This window comes from Gorilla gorilla, chromosome 10 (assembly GCF_029281585.2).
Source record: "Gorilla gorilla gorilla isolate KB3781 chromosome 10, NHGRI_mGorGor1-v2.1_pri, whole genome shotgun sequence".
Classification (NCBI taxonomy): domain Eukaryota; kingdom Metazoa; phylum Chordata; class Mammalia; order Primates; family Hominidae; genus Gorilla; species Gorilla gorilla.
Genome location: NC_073234.2, coordinates 7054994 through 7077504, shown reverse-complemented (window position 1 = coordinate 7077504; position 22511 = coordinate 7054994).

The window sequence follows — 22511 nt, the reverse complement described above, 5'->3', positions numbered from 1 at the left end:
TGTTCATACAGATAGCGGTGTAGATATTTCCATGTTCATACAGATAGCGGTGTAGATATTTCCATGTTCATCCAGATGGCTGTGTAGATATATCCATGTTCATACAGATAGCGGTGTAGATATTTCCATGTTCATACAGATAGCGGTGTAGCTATTTCCATGTTCATACAGATATCGGTGTAGCTATTTCCATGTTCATACAGATAGCAGTGTAGATATTTCCATGTTCATGCAGATAGCGGTGTAGATATCTCCATTTTCATACAGACAGCGGTGCTGAAATTTCCATGTTCATACAGGCAGCGGTGTAGATATTTCCATGTTTACACAGAAAGCGGTTTAGATATTTCCTTCTTAATACAGATGGCGGTGTAGATATTTATATGTTCATACAGATGGTGGTGCAGATATTTCCATGTTCATACAGATGGCGGTGTAGATATTTCCATGTTTATAGAGATAGCGGTGTAGTTATTTCCATGTGTAAAGAGATAGCTGTGTAGATATTTCCATGTATATGCAGATAGCTTTGTTGATATTTCCATTTTCATGCAGATAGCGGTGTAGATATTTACATGTTCAAACAGATAGCGGTGTAGATATTTCCATGTTCATTCAGATAGCGGTGTAGACATTTCCAGGTTCATAGAGATAGCGGAGCTGATATTTCCATGTTTATACAGGTAGCGTTGTAGATATTTCCATGTTTATACAGATAGTGGTGTAGATATTTCCATGTTTATACAGATAGCGGTGTAGATATTTCCATGTTTATTCAGATAGCGGTGTAGATATCTCCATCTTAATACAGATGGCGGTGTAGATATTTATATGTTCATACAGATGGCGGTGCAGATATTTCCATGTTCATACAGATGGCGGTGTAGATATGTCCATGTTCATACAGATAGCGGTGTAGTTATTTCCATGTGTAAAGAGATTGCTGTGTAGATATTTCCATCTATATACAGATAGCTGTGTAGATATTTCCATTTACATGCAGATAGCGATGTATATATTTCCATCTTCAAACAGATAGCGGTGTAGATATTTCCATGTTCATACAGATAGCGGTGTAGATATTTCCATGTTTATACAGATAGCGGTGAAGATGTATGCATGTTTACACAGATAGCGGTGTGGATATTTCCATGTTCATCCAGAGGGCTGTGTAGATATATCCATGTTCATACAGATAGCGGTGTAGATATTTCCATGTTCATACAGATAGCGGTGCTGATATTTCCGTGTTCCTACAGATAGCGGTGTAGATATTTCAATGTGTAAAGAGATAGCTGTGTAGATATTTCCATCCATAAACAGATAGCTGTGTAGATATTTCAATTTCCATGCAGATAGCTGTGTATATATTTCCATCTTCAAACAGACAGCGGTGTAGATATTTCCATGTTCATAGAGATAGCGGTGTAGATATTTCCATGTTTATACAGATAGCGCTGAAGATGTATGCATGTTTACACAAATAGCGGTGTAGATATTTCCATGTTCATACAGATAGCGGTGTAGATATTTCCATGTTCATACAGATAGCGGTGCTGATATTTCCATGTTTATACAGGTAGCGGTGTAGATATTTCCATGTTTATACAGATAGCGGTGTAGATATTTCCATGTTTATACAGATAGCGGTGTTGATATTTCCATGTTCACACATATAGCGGTGTAGATATCTCCATTTTAATACAGATGGCGGTGTAGATATTTATATGTTCATACAGATGGCGTTGTAGATATTTCCATGTTCATCCAGATGGCTCTGTAGATATATCCATGTTCGTACAGATGGCGGTGAAGATATTTCCATGTTCATACAGATAGCGGTGTAGATATTTCCATGTTCATACAGATAGCGGTGTAGAGATTTCCATGTTCTTACAGATACCGGTGTAGCTATTTCCATGTTCATACAGATAGCGGTGTAGATATTTCCATGTTCATCCAGATGGCTGTGTAGATATATCCATGTTCATACAGGTGGCGGTGTAGATATCTCCATGTTCATACGGATAGAGGGGCTGATATTTCCATGTTCATACAGATAGCGGTGCTGATATTTCCATGTTTATACAGATAGCGGTGTAGATATTTCCATGTTTATTCAGATAGCGGTGTAGATATCTACATCTTAATACAGATGGCGGTGTAGATATTTATATGTTCATACAGATGGCGGGCAGATATTTCCATGTTCATACAGATGGCGGTGTAGATATTTCCATGTTCATACAGATAGCGGTGTAGGTATTTCCATGTTCATACAGATAGCGGTGCTGATATTTCCATGTTTATACAGGTAGCGGTGTAGATATTTCCATGTTTATACAGATAGCGGTGTACATATTTCCATGCTTATACAGATAGCGGTGTAGATATTTCCATGTTTATACAGATAGCGGTGTAGATATCTCCATCTTAATACAGATGGCGGTGAAGATATTTATATGTTCATACAGATGGCGGTGCAGATATTTCCATGTTCATACAGATGGCGGTGTAGATATTTCCATGTTCATACAGATAGCGGTGTAGTTATTTCCATGTGTAAAGAGATAGCTGTGTAGATATTTCCATGTATTTGCAGATAGCAGTGTAGATATTTCCATTTTCATGCAGATAGCCGTGTAGATATTTCCATGTTCAAACAGATAGCGGTGTAGATATTTCCATGTTCATACAGATAGCGGTGCAGATATTTCCATGTTCATACAGATAGCGGTGTAGATATTTCCATGTTTATACAGATAGCGGTGAAGATGTATGCATGTTTACACAGATAGCGGTGTAGATATTTCCATGTTCATCCAGATGGCTGTGTAGATATATCCATGTTCATACAGGTAGCGGTGTAGATATTTCCATGTTCATACAGATAGCGGTGTAGCTATTTCCATGTTAATACAGATAGCGGTGTAGCTATTTCCATGTTTATACAGATAGCGGTGAAGATGTATGCATGTTTACACAGATAGCGGTGTAGATATTTCCATGTTCATACAGATAGCGGTGTAGATATTTCCATGTTCATCCAGATGGCTGTGTAGATATATCCATGTTCATACAGATAGCGGTGTAGATATTTCCATCTTCATTCAGATAGTGGTGTAGATATTTCCATGTTCATACTGATAGCGTTGTAGCTATTTCCATGTTCATACAGATAGCGGTGTAGATATTTCCATGTTCATACAGAGACCGTTGTAGATATTTCCATGTTCCTCCAGATGGCTGAGTAGATATTTCCATGTTCATACAGATGGCGGTGTAGATATCTCCATGTTCCTACAGATAGCAGTGCTGATATTTCCATGTTTATACAGGTAGCGGTGTAGAAATTTCCATGTTTATCCAGATAGCGGTGAAGATATTTCCATGTTTATACAGATAGCGGTGTAGATATTTCCAGGTTTATACAGATAGCGGTGTAGATATCTCCATCTTAATACAGATGGCGGTGTAGATATTTATATGTTCATTCAGATGGCGGTGTAGATATTTCCATGTTCATCCAGATGGCTCTGTAGATATATCCATGTTCGTACAGATGGCGGTGAAGGTATTTCCTTGTTCATACAGATAGCGGTGTAGATATTTCCATGTTCATACAGATAGCGGTGTAGCTATTTCCATGTTCATACTGATAGCGGTGTAGATATTTCCATGTTCCTCCAGATTTCTGTGTAGATATATCCATGTTCATCCAGATGGCGGTGAAGATATCTCCATGTTCATACAGATAGAGGGGCTGATATTTCCATGTTCATACAGATAACGTTGCTGATATTTCCATGTTTATACAGATAGCGGTGTAGATATTTCCATGTTTATTCAGATAGCGGTGCAGATATCTCCATCTTAATACAGATGGCAGTGTAGATATTTATATGTTCATACAGATGGCGGTGCAGATATTTCCATGTTCATACAGATGGCGGTGTAGATATTTCCATTTTCATACAGATAGCGGTGCAGTTATTTACGTGTGTAAAGAGATAGCTGTGTAGATATTTCCATGTATATGCAGATAGCTGTGTAGATATTTCCATTTTCATGCAGATAGCTGTGTAGATATTTCCATTTTCATGCAGATAGCGGTGTATATATTTCCATCTTCAAACAGATAGCGGTGTAGATATTTCCCTGTTCATGCAGATAGCGGTGTAGATATTTCCATGTTCATAGAGATAGCGGTGTAGATATTTCCATGTTTATACAGATAGCGGTGAAGATGTATGCATGTTTACACAGATAGCGGTGTGGATATTTCCATGTTCATCCAGAGGGCTGTGTAGATATATACATGTTCATACAGATAGCGGTGTAGATATTTCCATGTTAATGCAGATAGCAGTGTAGATATTTCCATGTTTATACAGATAGCGGTGCTGATATTTCCATGTTTATACAGGTAGCGGTGTAGATATTTCCATGTTTATATAGATAGCAGTGTAGATATTTCCATGTTTATACAGATAGCGGTGTAGATATTTCCATGTTTATACAGATAGCGGTGTAGATGTCTCCATGTTCATACAGATAGCGCTGTAGATATTTCCATGTGTAAAGAGATAGCTGTGTAGATATTTCCATGTATATGCAGATAGCAGTGTAGATATTTCCATTTTCATGCAGATAGCGGTGTAGATATTTCCATGTTCAAACAGATAGCGGTGTAGATATTTCCATGTTCATACAGATAGCGGTGCAGATATTCCCATGTTCATACAGATAGCAGTGTAGATATTTCCATGTTTATACAGATAGCGGTGAAGACGTTTGCATGTTTACACAGATAGCGGTGTAGATATTTCCATGTTCATCCAGATGGCTGTGTAGATATATCCATGTTCATACAGATAGCGGTGTAGATATTTCCATGTTCATACAGATAGCGGTGTAGATATTTCCATGATCATCCAGATGGCTGTGTAGATATATCCATGTTCATACAGATAGCGGTGTAGATATTTCCATGTTCATACAGATAGCGGTGTAGCTATTTCCATGTTCATACAGATAACGGTGTAGCTATTTCCATGTTCATACAGATAGCAGTGTAGATATTTCCATGTTCATGCAGATAGCGGTGTAGATATCTCCATTTTCATACAGAGAGCGGTGCTGAAATTTCCATGTTTATACAGGCAGCGGTGTAGATATTTCCATGTTTATACAGATAGCGGTTTAGATATTTCCTTCTTAATACAGATGGCGGTGTAGATATTTATATGTTCATACTGATGGTGGTGCAGATATTTCCATGTTCATACAGATGGCGGTGTAGATATTTCCATGTTTATAGAGATAGCGCTGTAGTTATTTCCATGTGTAAAGAGATAGCTGTGTAGATATTTCCATGTATATGCAGATAGCTTTGTAGATATTTCCATTTTCATGCAGATAGCGGTGTAGATATTTACATGTTCAAACAGATAGCGGTGTAGATATTTCCATGTTCATTCAGATAGCTTTGTATATATTTCCATGTTCATACAGATAGCGGTGTAGATATTTTCATGTTCATACAGATAGCGGTGTAGATATTTCCAGGTTCATACAGATAGCGGTGCTGATATTTCCATGTTTATACAGGTAGCTGTGTAGATATTTCCATGTTTATACAGATAGCGGTGTAGATATTTCCATGTTTATACAGATAGCGGTGTAGATATTTCCATGTTTATTCAGATAGCGGTGTAGATATCTCCATCTTAAAAGAGATGGCGGTGTAGATATTAATATGTTCATACAGATGGCGGTGCAGATATTTCCATGTTCATACAGATGGCGGTGTAGATATTTCCATGTTCATACAGATAGCGGTGTAGTTATTTCCATGTGTAAAGAGATAGCTTTGTAGATATTTCCATCTATATGCAGATTGCTGTGTAGATATTTCCATTTTCATGCAGATAGCAGTGTATATATTTCCATCTTCAAACAGATAGCGGTGTAGATATTTCCATGTTCATAGAGATAGCGGTGTAGATATTTCCATGTTTATACAGATAGCGGTGAAGATGTATGCATGTTTACACAGATAGCGGTGTGGATATTTCCATGTTCATCCAGAGGGCTGTGTAGATATATCCATGTTCATACAGATAGCGGTGTAGATATTTCCATGTTCATACAGATAGCAGTGTAGATATTTCCATGTTCATACAGATAGCGGTGCTGATATTTCCATGTTTATACAGGTAGCGGTGTAGATATTTCCATGTTTATACAGATAGCAGTGGAGATATCTCTATCTTAATACAGATGGCAGTGTAGATGTTTATATATTGATTCAGATGGCTGTGCAGATATTTCCATGTTCATACAGATGGCGGTGTAGATATCTCCATGTTCATACAGATAACGGTGTAGTTATTTCCATGTGTAAAGAGATAGCAGTGTAGATATTTAAATGTATATGCAGATAGCAGTGTAGATATTTCCATTTTCATGTAGATAGCGGTGTAGATATCTCCATCTTAATAAAGATGGCGGAGTAGATATTTATATGTTCATAAAGATGGCATTGCAGATATTTCCATGTTCATACAGATGGCAGTGTAGAAATTTGTATGTTTATAGATATAGCGCTGTAGTTGTTTCCATGTGTAAAGAGATAGCTTTGTAGATATTTCCATGTATATGCAGATCGCTGTGTAGATATTTCCATTTTCATGGAGATAGCGGTGTAGATATTTCCATGTTCAAACAGACAGCGGTGTAGATATTTCCATTTTCATACAGATAGCAGTGTAGATATTTCCATGTTTATACAGATAGCGGTGAAGGTGTATGCATGTTTACACAGATAGCTGTGTAGATATTTCCATGTTCATCCAGATGGCTGTGTAAATATATCCATGTTCATACAGATGGCGGTGAAGATATTTCCATGTTCATACAGATGGCGGTGTAGTTATTTCCATGTGTAAAGAGATAGCTGTGGATATTTCCATGTATATGCAGATAGCTGTGTAGATATTTCCATTTTCATGCAGATAGCGGTTTAGATATTTCCATGTTCATACAGATAGCGGTGTAGATATTTCCATGTTTATACAGATAGCGGTGAAGGTGTATGCATGTTTACACAGATAGCGGTGTAGATATTCCCATGTTCATACAGATCACGGTGTAGATTTTTCCATGTTCATCCAGATGGATGTGTAGACATATCCATGTTCATACAGATGGCGGTGAAGATATTTCCATGTTCATACAGATAGCGGTGTAGATATTTCCATGTTCATACAGATAGCGGTGTAGATATTTCCATGTTCATACAGACGGCTGTGAAGATATATCCATGTTCATACTGATGGCGTTGAAGATATTTCCATGTTCATACAGATAGCGGTGTAGCTATTTCCATGTTCATACAGATAGCGGTGTAGATATTTCCATGTTCATACCGATAGCAGTGCTGATATGTCCATGTTTATACAGGTAGCGGTGTAGATATTTCCATGTTTATACTGATAGCGGTGTAGATATTTCCATGTTTATACAGATAGCGGTGTAAATATTTCCATGTTTAAACAGATAGCGGTGTAGATATCTCCTTCTTAATGCAGATGGCGGTGTAGATATTTATATGTTCATACAGATGGCGGTGCAGATATTTCCATGTTCATAGAGATGGCGGTGTAGATATTTCCATGTTTATAGATATAGCAGTGTAGTTATTTCCATGTGTAAAGAGATAGCTGTGTAGATATTTCCATGTATATGCAGATAGCTGTGTAGATATTTCCATTTTCTTGCGGATAGCGGTGTAGATACTTACAAGTTCAAACAGATAGCGGTGTAGATATTTCCATGTTCATAGAGATAGCGGTGTAGATATTTCCATGTTTATATAGATAGCGGTGAAGATGTATGCATGTTTACACAGATAGCTGTGTGGATATTTCCATGTTCATCCAGAGGGCTGTGTAGATATATACATGTTCATACAGAAAGCGGTGTAGATATTTCCATGTTCATACAGATAGCAGTGTAGATATTTCCATGTTTATACAGATAGCGGTGCTGATATTTCCATGTTTATACAGGTAGCGGTGTAGATATTTCCATGTTTATATAGATAGCAGTGTAGATATTTCCATGTTTATACAGATAGCGGTGTAGATATTTCCATGTTTATACAGATAACGGTGTAGATATCTCCATGTTCATACAGATAGCGCTGTAGATATTTCCATGTGTAAAGAGATAGCTGTGTACGTATTTCCAGGTATATGCAGATAGCAGTGTAGATATTTCCATTTTCATGCAGATAGCAGTGTAGATATTTCCATGTTCAAACAGATAGCGGTGTAGATATTTCCATGTTCATACAGATAGCGGTGCAGATATTTCCATGTTCATACAGATAGCAGTGTAGATATTTCCATGTTTATACAGATAGCGGTGAAGACGTTTGCATGTTTACACAGATAGCGGTGTAGATATTTCCATGTTCATCCAGATGGCTGTGTAGATATATCCATGTTCATACAGATAGCGGTGTAGATATTTCCATGTTCATACAGATAGCGGTGTAGATATTTCCATGTTCTTCCAGATGGCTGTGTAGATATATCCATGTTCATACAGATAGCGGTGTAGATATTTCCATGTTCATACAGATAGCGGTGTAGCTATTTCCATGTTCATACAGATAACGGTGTAGCTATTTCCATGTTCATACAGATAGCAGTGTAGATATTTCCATGTTCATGCAGATAGCGGTGTAGATATCTCCATTTTCATACAGAGAGCGGTGCTGAAATTTCCATGTTTATACAGGCAGCGGTGTAGATATTTCCATGTTTATACAGATAGCGGTTTAGATATTTCCTTCTTAATACAGATGGCGGTGTAGATATTTATATGTTCATACAGATGGTGGTGCAGATATTTCCATGTTCATACACATGGCGGTGTAGATATTTCCATGTTTATAGAGATAGCGGTGTAGTTATTTCCATGTGTAAAGAGATAGCTGTGTATATATTTCCATGTATATGCAGATAGCTTTGTAGATATTTCCATTTTCATGCAGATAGCGGTGTAGATATTTACATGTTCAAACAGATAGCGGTGTAGATATTTCCATGTTCATTCAGATAGCTTTGTATATATTTCCATGTTCATACAGATAGCGGTGTAGATATTTTCATGTTCATACAGATAGCGGTGTAGATATTTCCAGGTTCATACAGATAGCGGTGCTGATATTTCCATGTTTATACAGGTAGCTGTGTAGATATTTCCATGTTTATACAGATAGCGGTGTAGATATTTCCATGTTTATACAGATAGCGGTGTAGATATTTCCATGTTTATTCAGATAGCGGTGTAGATATCTCCATCTTAAAAGAGATGGCGGTGTAGATATTAATATGTTCATACAGATGGCGGTGCAGATATTTCCATGTTCATACAGATGGCGGTGTAGATATTTCCATGTTGGTACAGATAGCGGTGTAGATATTTCCATGTTCATAGAGATAGCGGTGTAGATATTTCCATGTTTATTCAGATAGCGGTTTAGATATTTCCTTCTTAATACAGATGGCGGTGTAGATATTTATATGTTCATACAGATGGTGTTGCAGATATTTCCATGTTCATACACATGGCGGTGTAGATATTTCCATGTTTATAGAGATAGCGGTGTAGTTATTTCCATGTGTAAAGAGATAGCTGTGTAGATATTTCCATCTATATGCAGATTGCTGTGTAGATATTTCCATTTTCATGCAGATAGCGGTGTATATATTTCCATGTTCAAACAGATAGCGGTGTAGATATTTCCATGTTCATAGAGATAGCGGTGTAGATATTTCCATGTTTATACAGATAGCGGTGAAGATGTAAGCATGTTTACACAGATAGCGGTGTGGATATTTCCATGTTCATCCAGAGGGCTGTGTAGATATGTCCATGTTCATACAGATAGCGGTGTAGATATTTCCATGTTCATACAGATAGCAGTGTAGATATTTCCATGTTCATACAGATAGCGGTGCTGATATTTCCATGTTTATACAGGTAGCGGTGTAGATATTTCCATGTTTATACAGATAGCAGTGGAGATATCTCTATCTTAATACAAATGGCAGTGTAGATATTTATATATTCATACAGATGGCGGTGCAGATATTTCCATGTTCATACAGATGGCGGTGTAGATATCTCCATGTTCATACAGATAACGGTGTAGTTATTTCCATGTGTAAAGAGATAGCTGTGTAGATATTTAAATGTATATGCAGATAGCAGTGTAGATATTTCCATTTTCATGTAGATAGCGGTGTAGATATCTCCATCTTAATATAGATGGCGGAGTAGATATTTATATGTTCATACAGATGGCATTGCAGATATTTCCATGTTCATACAGATGGCGGTGTAGATATTTGTATGTTTAAAGATATAGCGCTGTAGTTGTTTCCATGTGTAAAGAGATAGCTTTGTAGATATTTCCATGTATATGCAGATCGCTGTGTAGATATTTCCATTTTCATGCAGATAGCGGTGTAGATATATCCATGTTCAAACAGACAGCGGTGTAGATATTTCCATTTTCATACAGATAGCAGTGTAGATATTTCCATGTTTATACAGATAGCGGTGAAGGTGTATGCATGTTTACACAGATAGCTGTGTAGATATTTCCATGTTCATCCAGATGGCTGTGTAGATATATCCATGTTCATACAGATGGCGGTGAAGATATTTCCATGTTCATACAGATGGCGGTGTAGTTATTTCCATGTGTAAAGAGATAGCTGTGGATATTTCCATGTATATGCAGATAGCTGTGTAGATATTTCCATTTTCATGCAGATAGCGGTTTAGATATTTCCATGTTCAAACAGATAGCGGTGTAGATATTTCCATGTTCATACAGATAGCGGTGTAGATATTTCCATGTTTATACAGATAGCGGTGAAGGTGTATGCATGTTTACACAGATAGCGGTGTAGATATTCCCATGTTCATACAGATCACGGTGTAGATTTTTCCATGTTCATCCAGATGGATGTGTAGACATATCCATGTTCATACAGATGGCGGTGAAGATATTTCCATGTTCATACATATAGCGGTGTAGATATTTCCATGTTCATACAGATAGCGGTGTAGATATTTCCATGTTCATACAGATGGCTGTGAAGATATATCCATGTTCATACTGATGGCGTTGAAGATATTTCCATGTTCATACAGATAGCAGTGTAGCTATTTCCATGTTCATACAGATAGCGGTGTAGATATTTCCATGTTCATACCGATAGCGGTGCTGATATTTCCATGTTTATACAGGTAGCGGTGTAGATATTTCCATGTTTATACTGATAGCGGTGTAGATATATCCATGTTTATACAGATAGCGGTGTAAATATTTCCATGTTTAAACAGATAGCGGTGTAGATATCTCCTTCTTAATGCAGACTGCGGTGTAGATATTTATATGTTCATACAGATGGCGGTGCAGATAATTCCATGTTCATAGAGATGGCGGTGTAGATATTTCCATGTTTATAGAGATAGCGGTGTAGTTATTTCCATGTGTAAAGAGATAGCTGCGTGGATATTTCCATGTATATGCAGATAGCTGTGTAGATATTTCCATTTTCATGCAGATAGCGGTGTACATATTTCCATGTTCAGATAGCGGTGTAGATATTTCCATGTTCATGCGGATAGCGGTGCTGATATTTCCATGTTTATACAGGTAGCGGTGTAGATATTTCCATGTTTATACAGATTGCGGTGTAGATGTTTCCATGTTTATACAGATAGCGGTGTAGATGTTTCCAAGTTTATACAGATAGCGGTGTAGATATCTCCATCTTAATATAGATGGCGGTGTAGATATTTATATGTTCATACAGATGGCGGTGCAGATATTTCCATGTTCATACAGATGGCTGTGTAGATATATCCAAGTTCATACAGATGGCGTTGAAGATATTTCCATGTTCATACAGATAGCGGTGTAGCTATTTCCATGTTCAGATAGCGGTGTAGGTATTTTCATGTTCATACCGATAGCGGTGCTGATATTTCCATGTTTATACAGGTAGCGGTGTAGATATTTCCATGTTTATACAGATTGCGTTGTAGATATTTCCATGTTTATACAGATAGCGGTGTAGATATTTCCAAGTTTGTACAGATAGCGGTGTATATATCTCCATCTTAATATAGATGGCGGTGTAGATATTTATATGTTCATACAGATGGCGGTGCAGATATTTCCATGTTCATACAGATGGCGGTGTAGATATTTGTATGTTTATAGAGATAGCGCTGTAGTTATTTCCATGTGTAAAGAGATAGCTTTGTAGATATTTCCATGTATATGCAGATCGCTGTGTAGATATTTCCATTTTCATGCAGATAGCGGTGTAGATATTTCCATCTTCAGATAGCGGTGTAGATATTTCCATGTTCATTCAGATAGCAGTGTAGATATTTCCATGTTTATATAGATAGCGGTGAAGATGTATGCATGTTTATACAGATAGTGTTGTAGATATTTCCATCTTCATACAGATATCGGTGTAGATATTTCCATGTTCATCCAGATGGCTGTGTAGATATATCCATGTTCATACAGATGGCGGTTTAGATATTTCCATGTTCAAACAGATAGCGGTGTAGATATTTCCATGTTCATACAGATAGCGGTGTAGATATTTCCATGGTTATACAGATAGCGGTGAAGGTGTATGCATGTTTACACAGATAGCGGTGCAGATATTTCCATGTTCATACAGATCGCGGTGTAGATATTTCCATGTTCATCCAGATGGCTGTGTAGCCATATCCATTTTCATACAGATGGCGGTGAAGATATTTCCATGTTCGTACAGATAGCGGTGTAGATATTTCCATGTTCATACAGATAGCGGTGTAGCTATTTCCATGTTCATACAGATAGCGGTGTAGATATTTCCATGTTTATACAAATAGCGGTGAAGATGTATGCATGTTTACACAGATAGCGGTGTAGATATTTCCATGTTCATACAGATAGCGGTGTAGATATTTCCATGTTCATCCAGATGGCTGTGAAGAAATATCCATGTTCATACAGATAGCAGAGTAGATATTTCCATGTTCATTCAGATAGTTTTGTAGATATTTCCATGTTCATACAGATAGCGGTGTAGCTATTTCCATGTTCATACAGATAGCGGTGTAGATATTTCCATGTTCGTACAGATAGCGTTGTAGATATTTCCATGTTCCTCCAGATGGCTGTGTAGATATATCCATGTTCATACAGATGGCGGTGCAGATATCTCCATGTTCCTAGAGATAGCGGAGCTGATATTTCCATGTTTATAAAGGTAGCGGTGTTGAAATTTCCATTTTTATCCAGATAGCGGTGTAGATATTTCCATGTGTATACAGATAGCGGTGTAGATATTTCCAGGTTTATACAGATAGCGGTGTAGATATCTCCATCTTAATACCGATGGCGGAGTAGATATTTATATGTTCATACAGATAGCGGTGTAGATATTTCCATGTTCATCCAGATGGCTCTGTAGATATATCCATGTTCGTACAGATGGCTGTGAAGATATTTCCCTGTTCATACAGATAGCGGTGTAGATATTTCCATGTTCATAGAGATAGCGGTGTAGATATTTCCATGTTCATACAGATAGCGGTGTAGCTATTTCCATGTTCATACAGATAGCGGTGTAGATATTTCCATGTTCCTCCAGATGGCTGTGTAGATATATCCAAGTTCATACAGATGGCGGTGTAGATATCTCCGTGTTCATACAGATAGAGGGGCTGATATTTCCATGTTCATACAGATAGCGGTGCTGATATTTCCATGTTTATACAGATAGCGGTGTAGATATTTCCATGTTCATACAGATAGCGGTGCTGATATTTCCATGTTCATACAGATAGCGGTGTAGATATTTCCATGTTTATACAGATAGCAGTGAAGATGTATGCATGTTTACACAGATAGCGGTGTGGATATTTCCATGTTCATCCAGAGGGCTGTGTAGAAATATCCATGTTCATCCACATGGCTGTGTAGATATATCCATGTTCATACAGATGGCGGTGAAGGTATTTCCATGTTCATTCAGATAGCGGTGTGGATATTTCCATGTTTATACAGATAGCGGTGTAGATATTTCCATGTTCAAACAGATAGCGGTGTAGATATTTCCATGTTCATTCAGATAGCGGTGTAGATATTTCCATGTTTATAGAGATAGCGGTGAAGATGTATGCATGTTTACACAGATAGCGCTGTATATATTTCCATGTTCATACAGATAGCTGTGTAGATATTTCCATGTTCATCCCGATGGCTCTGTAGATATATCCATGTTCATACTGATGGCGGTGAAGATATTTCCATGTTCATACAGATAGCGGTGTAGATATTTCCATGTTCATACAGATAGCGGTGTAGATATTTCCATGTTCATACAGATAGCGGTGTAGCTATTTCCATGTTCATACAGATAGCGGTGTAGATATTTCCGTGTTCATCCAGATGGCTGTGTAGATTTTTCCATGTTCATACAGATAGTGGTGTAGCTATTTTCATGTTCACGGGGATAGCGGTGTAGATATTTCCAAGTTCATACAGATAGCGGTGCTGATATTTCCATGTTTATACTGGTAGCGGTGTAGATATTTCCATGTTCAAACAGATAGCGGTGTAGGTATTTCCATGTTCATACAGATAGTAGTGTAGATATTTCCATGTTTATATAGATAGCGGTGAAGATGTATTCATGTTTACACAGATAGCCTTGTAGATATTTCCATCTTCATACAGATAGCGGTGTAGATATTTTCATGTTCATCCAGATGGCTGTGTAGATATATCCTTTTCATACAGATGGCGGTGAAGATATTTCCATGTTCATACAGATAGCGGTGTAGTTATTTCCACGTGTAAAGAGATAGCTGTGTAGATATTTCCATGTACATGCAGATAGCTGTGTAGATATTTCCATTTTCATGCAGATAGCGGTTTACATATTTCCATGTTCAAACAGATAGCGGTGTAGATATTTCCATGTTCATACAGATGGCGGTGTAGATATTTCCATGGTTATACAGATAGCGGTGAAGGTGTATGCATGTTTACACAGATGGCTGTGAAGATATTTCCATGTTCATACAGATAGCGGTGTAGATATTTCCATGTTCATACAGATAGCGGTGTAGATATTTCCATGTTCGTACAGATGACTGTGTAGATATATCCATGTTCATACAGATGGCGGTGTAGATATTTCCATGTTCATACACATAGCGGTGTAGATATATCCATGTTCATACAGATAGAGGTGTAGATATTTCCATGTTCATACCGATAGCGGTGCTGATATTTCCATGTTTATACAGGTAGCGGTGTAGATATTTCCATGTTTATACAGATACCGGTGTAGATATTTCCATGTTTATACAGATATCGGTGTAGATATTTCCATCTTTATACAGATAGCGGTGTAGATATCTCCTTCTTAATACAGATGGCTTTGTAGATATTTATATGTTCATACAGATGGCGGTGCAGATATTTCCATGTCCATACAGATGGCGGTGTAGATATTTCCATGTTTATAGAGATAGCGGTGTAGTTATTTCCATGTGTAAAGAGATAGCTGTGTAGATATTTCCATGTATATGCAGATAGCTGTGTAGATATTTCCATTTTCATGCAGACCGCGGTGTAGATATTTCCATGTTCAAACAGATAGCGGTGTAGATATTTCCATGTTCATACAGATAGCGGTGTAGATATTTCCATGTTCATACAGATAGCGGTGTAGATATTTCCATGTTCATACAGATAGCGGTGTAGATATTTCCATGTTCATATAGATATCGGTGCTGATATTTCCATGTTTATACAGGTAGTGGTGTAGATATTTCCATGTATATACAGATAGCGGTGTAGATATTTCCATGTTTATACAGATAGCAGTGGAGATATCTCTATCTTAATACAGATGGCAGTGTAGATATTTGTATTTTCATACAGATGGCGGTGCAGATATTTCCATGTTCATACAGATGGCGGTGTAGATATCTCCATGTTCATACAGATAACGGTGTAGTTATTTCCATGTTTAAAGAGATAGCTGTGTAGATATTTAAATGTATATGCAGATAGCAGTGTAGATATTTCCATTTTCATGTAGATAGCAGTGTAGATATCTCCATCTTAATATAGATGGCGGTGTAGATATTTATATGTTCATACAGAAGGCATTGCAGATATTTCCATGTTCATACAGATGGCGGTGTAGATATTTGTATGTTTATAGATATAGCGCTGTAGTTATTTCCATGTGTAAAGAGATAGCTTTGTAGATATTTCCATGTATATGCAGATCGCTGTGTAGATATTTCCATTTTCATGCAGATAGCGGTGTAGATATTTCCATGTTCAAACAGATAGCGGTGTAGATATTTTCATTTTCATACAGATAGCAGTGTAGATATTTCCATGTTTAGACAGATAGCGGTGAAGATGTATGCATGTTTACACAGATAGCGGTGTAGATATTTCCATCTTCATACAGATAGCGGTGTAGATATTTCCATGTTCATCCAGATGGCTGTGTAGATATATCCATGTTCATACAGATGGCGGTGAAGATATTTCCATGTTCATACAGATGGCGGTGTAGTTATTTCCATGTGTAAAGAGATAGCTGTGGATATTTCCATGTATATGCAGATAGCTGTGTAGATATTTCCATTTTCATGCAGATAGCGGTTTAGATATTTCCATGTTCAAACAGATAGCGGTGTAGATATTTCCATGTTCATACAGATAGCGTTGTAGATATTTCCATGTTTATACAGATAGCGGTGAAGGTGTATGCATGTTTACAAAGATAGCGGTGTAGATATTCCCATGTTCATACAGATCACGGTGTAGATTTTTCCATGTTCATCCAGATGGATGTGTAGACATATCCATGTTCATACAGATGGCGGTGAAGATATTTCCATGTTCATACAGATAGCGGTGTAGATATTTCCATGTTCATACAGATAGCGGTGTAGATATTTCCATGTTCATACAGATGGCTGTGGAGATATATCCATGTTCATACAGATGGCGTTGAAGATATTTCCATGTTCATACAGATAGCGGTGTAGCTATTTCCATGTTCATACAGATAGCGGTGTAGATATTTCCATGTTCATACCGATAGCGGTGCTGATATTTCCATGTTTATACAGGTAGCGGTGTAGATATTTCCATGTTTATACTGATAGCGGTGTAGATATTTCCATGTTTATACAGATAGCGGTGTAAATATTTCCATGTTTATACAGATAGCGGTGTAGATATCTCCTTCTTAATGCAGATGGCGGTGTAGATATTTATATGTTCATACAGATGGCGGTTCAGATATTTCCATGTTCATAGTGATGGCGGTGTAGATATTTCCATGTTTATAGAGATAGCGGTGTAGTTATTTCCATGTGTAAAGAGATAGCTGCGTGGATATTTCCATGTATATGCAGATACCTGTGTAGATATTTCCATTTTCATGCAGATAGCGGTGTAGATATTTCCATGTTCAGATAGCGGTGTGGATATTTCCATGTTCATGCAGATAGCGGTGCTGATATTTCCATGTTTATACAGGTAGCGGTTTAGATATTTCCATGTTTATACATATTGCGGTGTAGATATTTCTATGTTTATACAGATAGCGGTGTAGATATTTCCAAGTTTATACAGATAGCGGTGTAGATATCTCCATCTTAATATAGATGGCGGTGTAGATATATATATGTTCATACAGATGGCGGTTCAGATATTTCCATGTTCATACAGATGGCGGTGTAGATATTTGTATGTTTATAGAGATAGCGGTGTAGTTATTTCCATGTGTAAAGAGATAGCTTTGTAGATATTTCCATGTATATGCAGATCGCTGTGTAGATATTTCCATTTTCATGCAGATAGCGGTGTAGATATTTCCATGTTCAGATAGCGGTGCAGATATTTCCATGTTCATACAGATAGCAGTGTAGATATTTCCATGTTTATATAGATAGCGGTGAAGATGTATGCATGTTTACACAGATAGTGTTGTAGATATTTCCATCTTCATACAGATAGCGGTGTAGATATTTCCATGTTCATCCAGATGGCTGTGTAGATATATCCATGTTCATACAGATGGCGGTGAAGATATTTCCATGTTCATACAGATAGCGGTGTAGTTATTTCCACGTGGAAAGAGATAGCTGTGTAGATATTTCCATGTATATGCAGATAACTGTGTAGATATTTCCATTTTCATGCAGATAGCGGTTTAGATATTTCCATGTTCAAACAGATAGCGGTGTAGATATTTCCATGTTCATACAGATAACGGTGTAGATATTTCCATGGTTATACAGATAGCAGTGAAGGTATATGCATGTTTACACAGATAGCGGTGTAGATATTTCCATGTTCATACAGATGGCGGTGTAGATATTTCCATGTTCATCCAGATGGCTGTGTAGCCATATCCATTTTCATACAGATGGCGGTGAAGATATTTCCATGTTCGTACAGATAGCGGTGTAGATATTTCCATGTTCATACAGATAGCGGTGTAGATATTTCCATGTTCATACAGATGGCTGTGAAGATATATCCATGTTCATACAGATGGCGGTAAAGATATTTCCATGTTCATTCATATAGCGGTGTAGATATACCCATGTTCATACAGATATCGGTGTAGATATTTCCATTTTCATACCGATAGCGGTGCTGATATTTCCATGTTTATACAGGTAACGGTGTAGATATTTCCATGTTTATACAGATAGCGGTGTAGATATTTCCATGTTTATACAGATAGCGGTGTAGATATTTCCATTTTTATACAGATAGCTGTGTAGATATCTCCTTCTTAATACAGATGGCGGTGTAGATATTTATATGTTCATACAGATGGCGGTGCAGATATTTCCATGTTCATGCAGATGGCGGTGTAGATATTTCCATGTTTATAGAGACAGCGGTGTAGTTATTTCCATGTGTAAAGAGATAGCTGTGTAGATATTTCCATGTATATGCAGATAGCTGTGTAGATATTTCCATTTTCATGCAGACAGCGGTGTAGATATTTCCATGTTGAAACAGATAGCGGTGTAGATATTTCCATGTTCATACAGATAGCGGTGTATGTATATCCATGTTCATACAGATAGCGGTGTAGATATTTCCATGTTCATACAGATAGCGGTGTAGGTATTTCCATGTTCATATAGATAGCGGTGCTGATATTTCCATGTTTATGCAGGTAGTGGTGTAGATATTTCCATGTATATACAGATAGCGGTGTAGATATTTCCATGTTTATACAGATAGCGGTGTAGATATTTCCATGTTTATACAGATAGCAGTGTAGATATCTCTATCTTAATACAGATGGCGGTGTAGATATTTATATGTTCATACAGATGGCGGTGCAGATATTTCCATGTTCATACAGATGGCGGTGTACATATTTCCATGTTCATACAGATAACGGTGTAGTTATTTCCATGTGTAAAGAGATAGCTGTGTAGATATTTAAATGTATATGCAGATAGCAGTGTAGATATTTCCATTTTCATGTAGATAGCGGTGTAGCTATCTCCATCTTAATATAGATGGCGGTGTATATATTTATATGTTCATAGAGATGGCATTGCAGATATTTCCATGTTCATACAGATGGCGGTGTAGATATTTGTATGTTTATAGAGATAGCGCTGCAGTTATTTCCATGTGTAAGGAGATAGCTTTGTAGATATTTCCATGTATATGCAGATCGCTGTGTAGATATTTCCATTTTCATGCAGAAAGCGGTGTAGATATTTCCATGTTCAAACAGATAGCGGTGTAGATATTTCCATTTTCATACAGATAGCAGTGTAGATATTTCCATGTTTATACAGATAGCGGTGAAGATGTTTGCATGTTTACTCAGATAGCGGTGTAGATATTTCCATCTTCATACAGATAGCGGTGTAGATATTTCCATGTTCATCCAGATGGCTGTGTAGATATATCCATGTTCCTACAGATGGCGGTGAAGATATTTCCATGTTCATACAGATAGCGATGTAGTGATTTCCATGTGTAAAGAGATAGCTGTGTAGATATTTCCATGTATATGCAGATAGCTGTGTAGATATTTCCATTTTCATGCAGATAGCTGTGTAGATATTTCCATTTTCATGCAGATAGCGGTGTAGATATTTCCATGTTCAAACAGATAGCGGTGTAGATATTTCCATCTTCATACAGATAGCGGTGTAGATATTTCCATGTTCATCCAGATGGCTGTGTAGATATATCCATGTTCCTACAGATGGCGGTGAAGATATTTCCATGTTCATACAGATAGCGATGTAGTGATTTCCATGTGTAAAGAGATAGCTGTGTAGATATTTCCATGTATATGCAGATAGCTGTGTAGATATTTCCATTTTCATGTAGATAGCGGTTTAGATATTTCCATGTTCAAACAGATAGCGGTGTAGATTTTTCCATGTTCATCCAGATGGATGAGTAGACATATCCATGTTCATACAGATGGCTGTGAAGATATTTCCACATTCATACAGATAGCGGTGTAGATATTTCCAATGTCATACAGATAGCGGTGTAGATATTTCCATGTTCATACAGATGGCTGTGTAGATATATCCATGTTCATACAGATAGCGGTGTAGATATTTCCATGTTCATACAGATAGCGGTGTAGATATATCCATGTTCATACAGATAGCGGTGTAGATATTTCCATGTTCATACAGATAGCGGTGTAGATATTTCCATGTTTATATAGATAGCAGTGGAGATATCCCTATCTTATCACAGATGGCGGTGTAGATACTTATATTTTCATACAGATGGCGGTGCAGATATTTCCATGTTCATACAGATGGCGGTGTAGATATTTCCATGTTCATACAGGTAACGGTGTAGTTATTTCCATGTGTAAAGAGATAGCAGTGTACATATTTAAATGTATATACAGATAGCAGTGTAGATATTTCCATTTTCATGCAGATAGTGGTATAGATATTTCCATGTTCAAACAGATAGCGGTGTAGATATTTCCATGTTCATACAGATAGCGGTGTAGATATTTCCATGTTCATACAGATAGCGGTGTAGATATTTCCATGTTCATACAGATAGCGGTGTAGATATTTTCATGTTCATATAGATATCGGTGCTGATATTTCCATGTTTATACAGGTAGTGGTGTAGATATTTCCATGTATATACAGATAGCGGTGTAGATATTTCCATGTTTATACAGATAGCGGTGTAGTTATTTCCATGTTTATACAGATAGCAGTGGAGATATCTCTATCTTAATACAGATGGCAGTGTAGATATTTGTATTTTCATACAGATGGCGGTGCAGATATTTCCATGTTCATACAGATGGCGGTGTAGATATCTCCATGTTCATACAGATAACGGTGTAGTTATTTCCATGTTTAAAGAGATAGCTGTGTAGATATTTAAATGTATATGCAGATAGCAGTGTAGATATTTCCATTTTCATGTAGATAGCAGTGTAGATATCTCCATCTTAATATAGATGGCGGTGTAGATATTTATATGTTCATACAGAAGGCATTGCAGATATTTCCATGTTCATACAGATGGCGGTGTAGATATTTGTATGTTTATAGATATAGCGCTGTAGTTATTTCCATGTGTAAAGAGATAGCTTTGTAGATATTTCCATGTATATGCAGATCGCTGTGTAGATATTTCCATTTTCATGCAGATAGCGGTGTAGATATTTCCATGTTCAAACAGATAGCGGTGTAGATATTTTCATTTTCATACAGATAGCAGTGTAGATATTTCCATGTTTAGACAGATAGCGGTGAAGATGTATGCATGTTTACACAGATAGCGGTGTAGATATTTCCATCTTCATACAGATAGCGGTGTAGATATTTCCATGTTCATCCAGATGGCTGTGTAGATATATCCATGTTCATACAGATGGCGGTGAAGATATTTCCATGTTCATACAGATGGCGGTGTAGTTATTTCCATGTGTAAAGAGATAGCTGTGGATATTTCCATGTATATGCAGATAGCTGTGTAGATATTTCCATTTTCATGCAGATAGCGGTTTAGATATTTCCATGTTCAAACAGATAGCGGTGTAGATATTTCCATGTTCATACAGATAGCGTTGTAGATATTTCCATGTTTATACAGATAGCGGTGAAGGTGTATGCATGTTTACAAAGATAGCGGTGTAGATATTCCCATGTTCATACAGATCACGGTGTAGATTTTTCCATGTTCATCCAGATGGATGTGTAGACATATCCATGTTCATACAGATGGCGGTGAAGATATTTCCATGTTCATACAGATAGCGGTGTAGATATTTCCATGTTCATACAGATAGCGGTGTAGATATTTCCATGTTCATACAGAT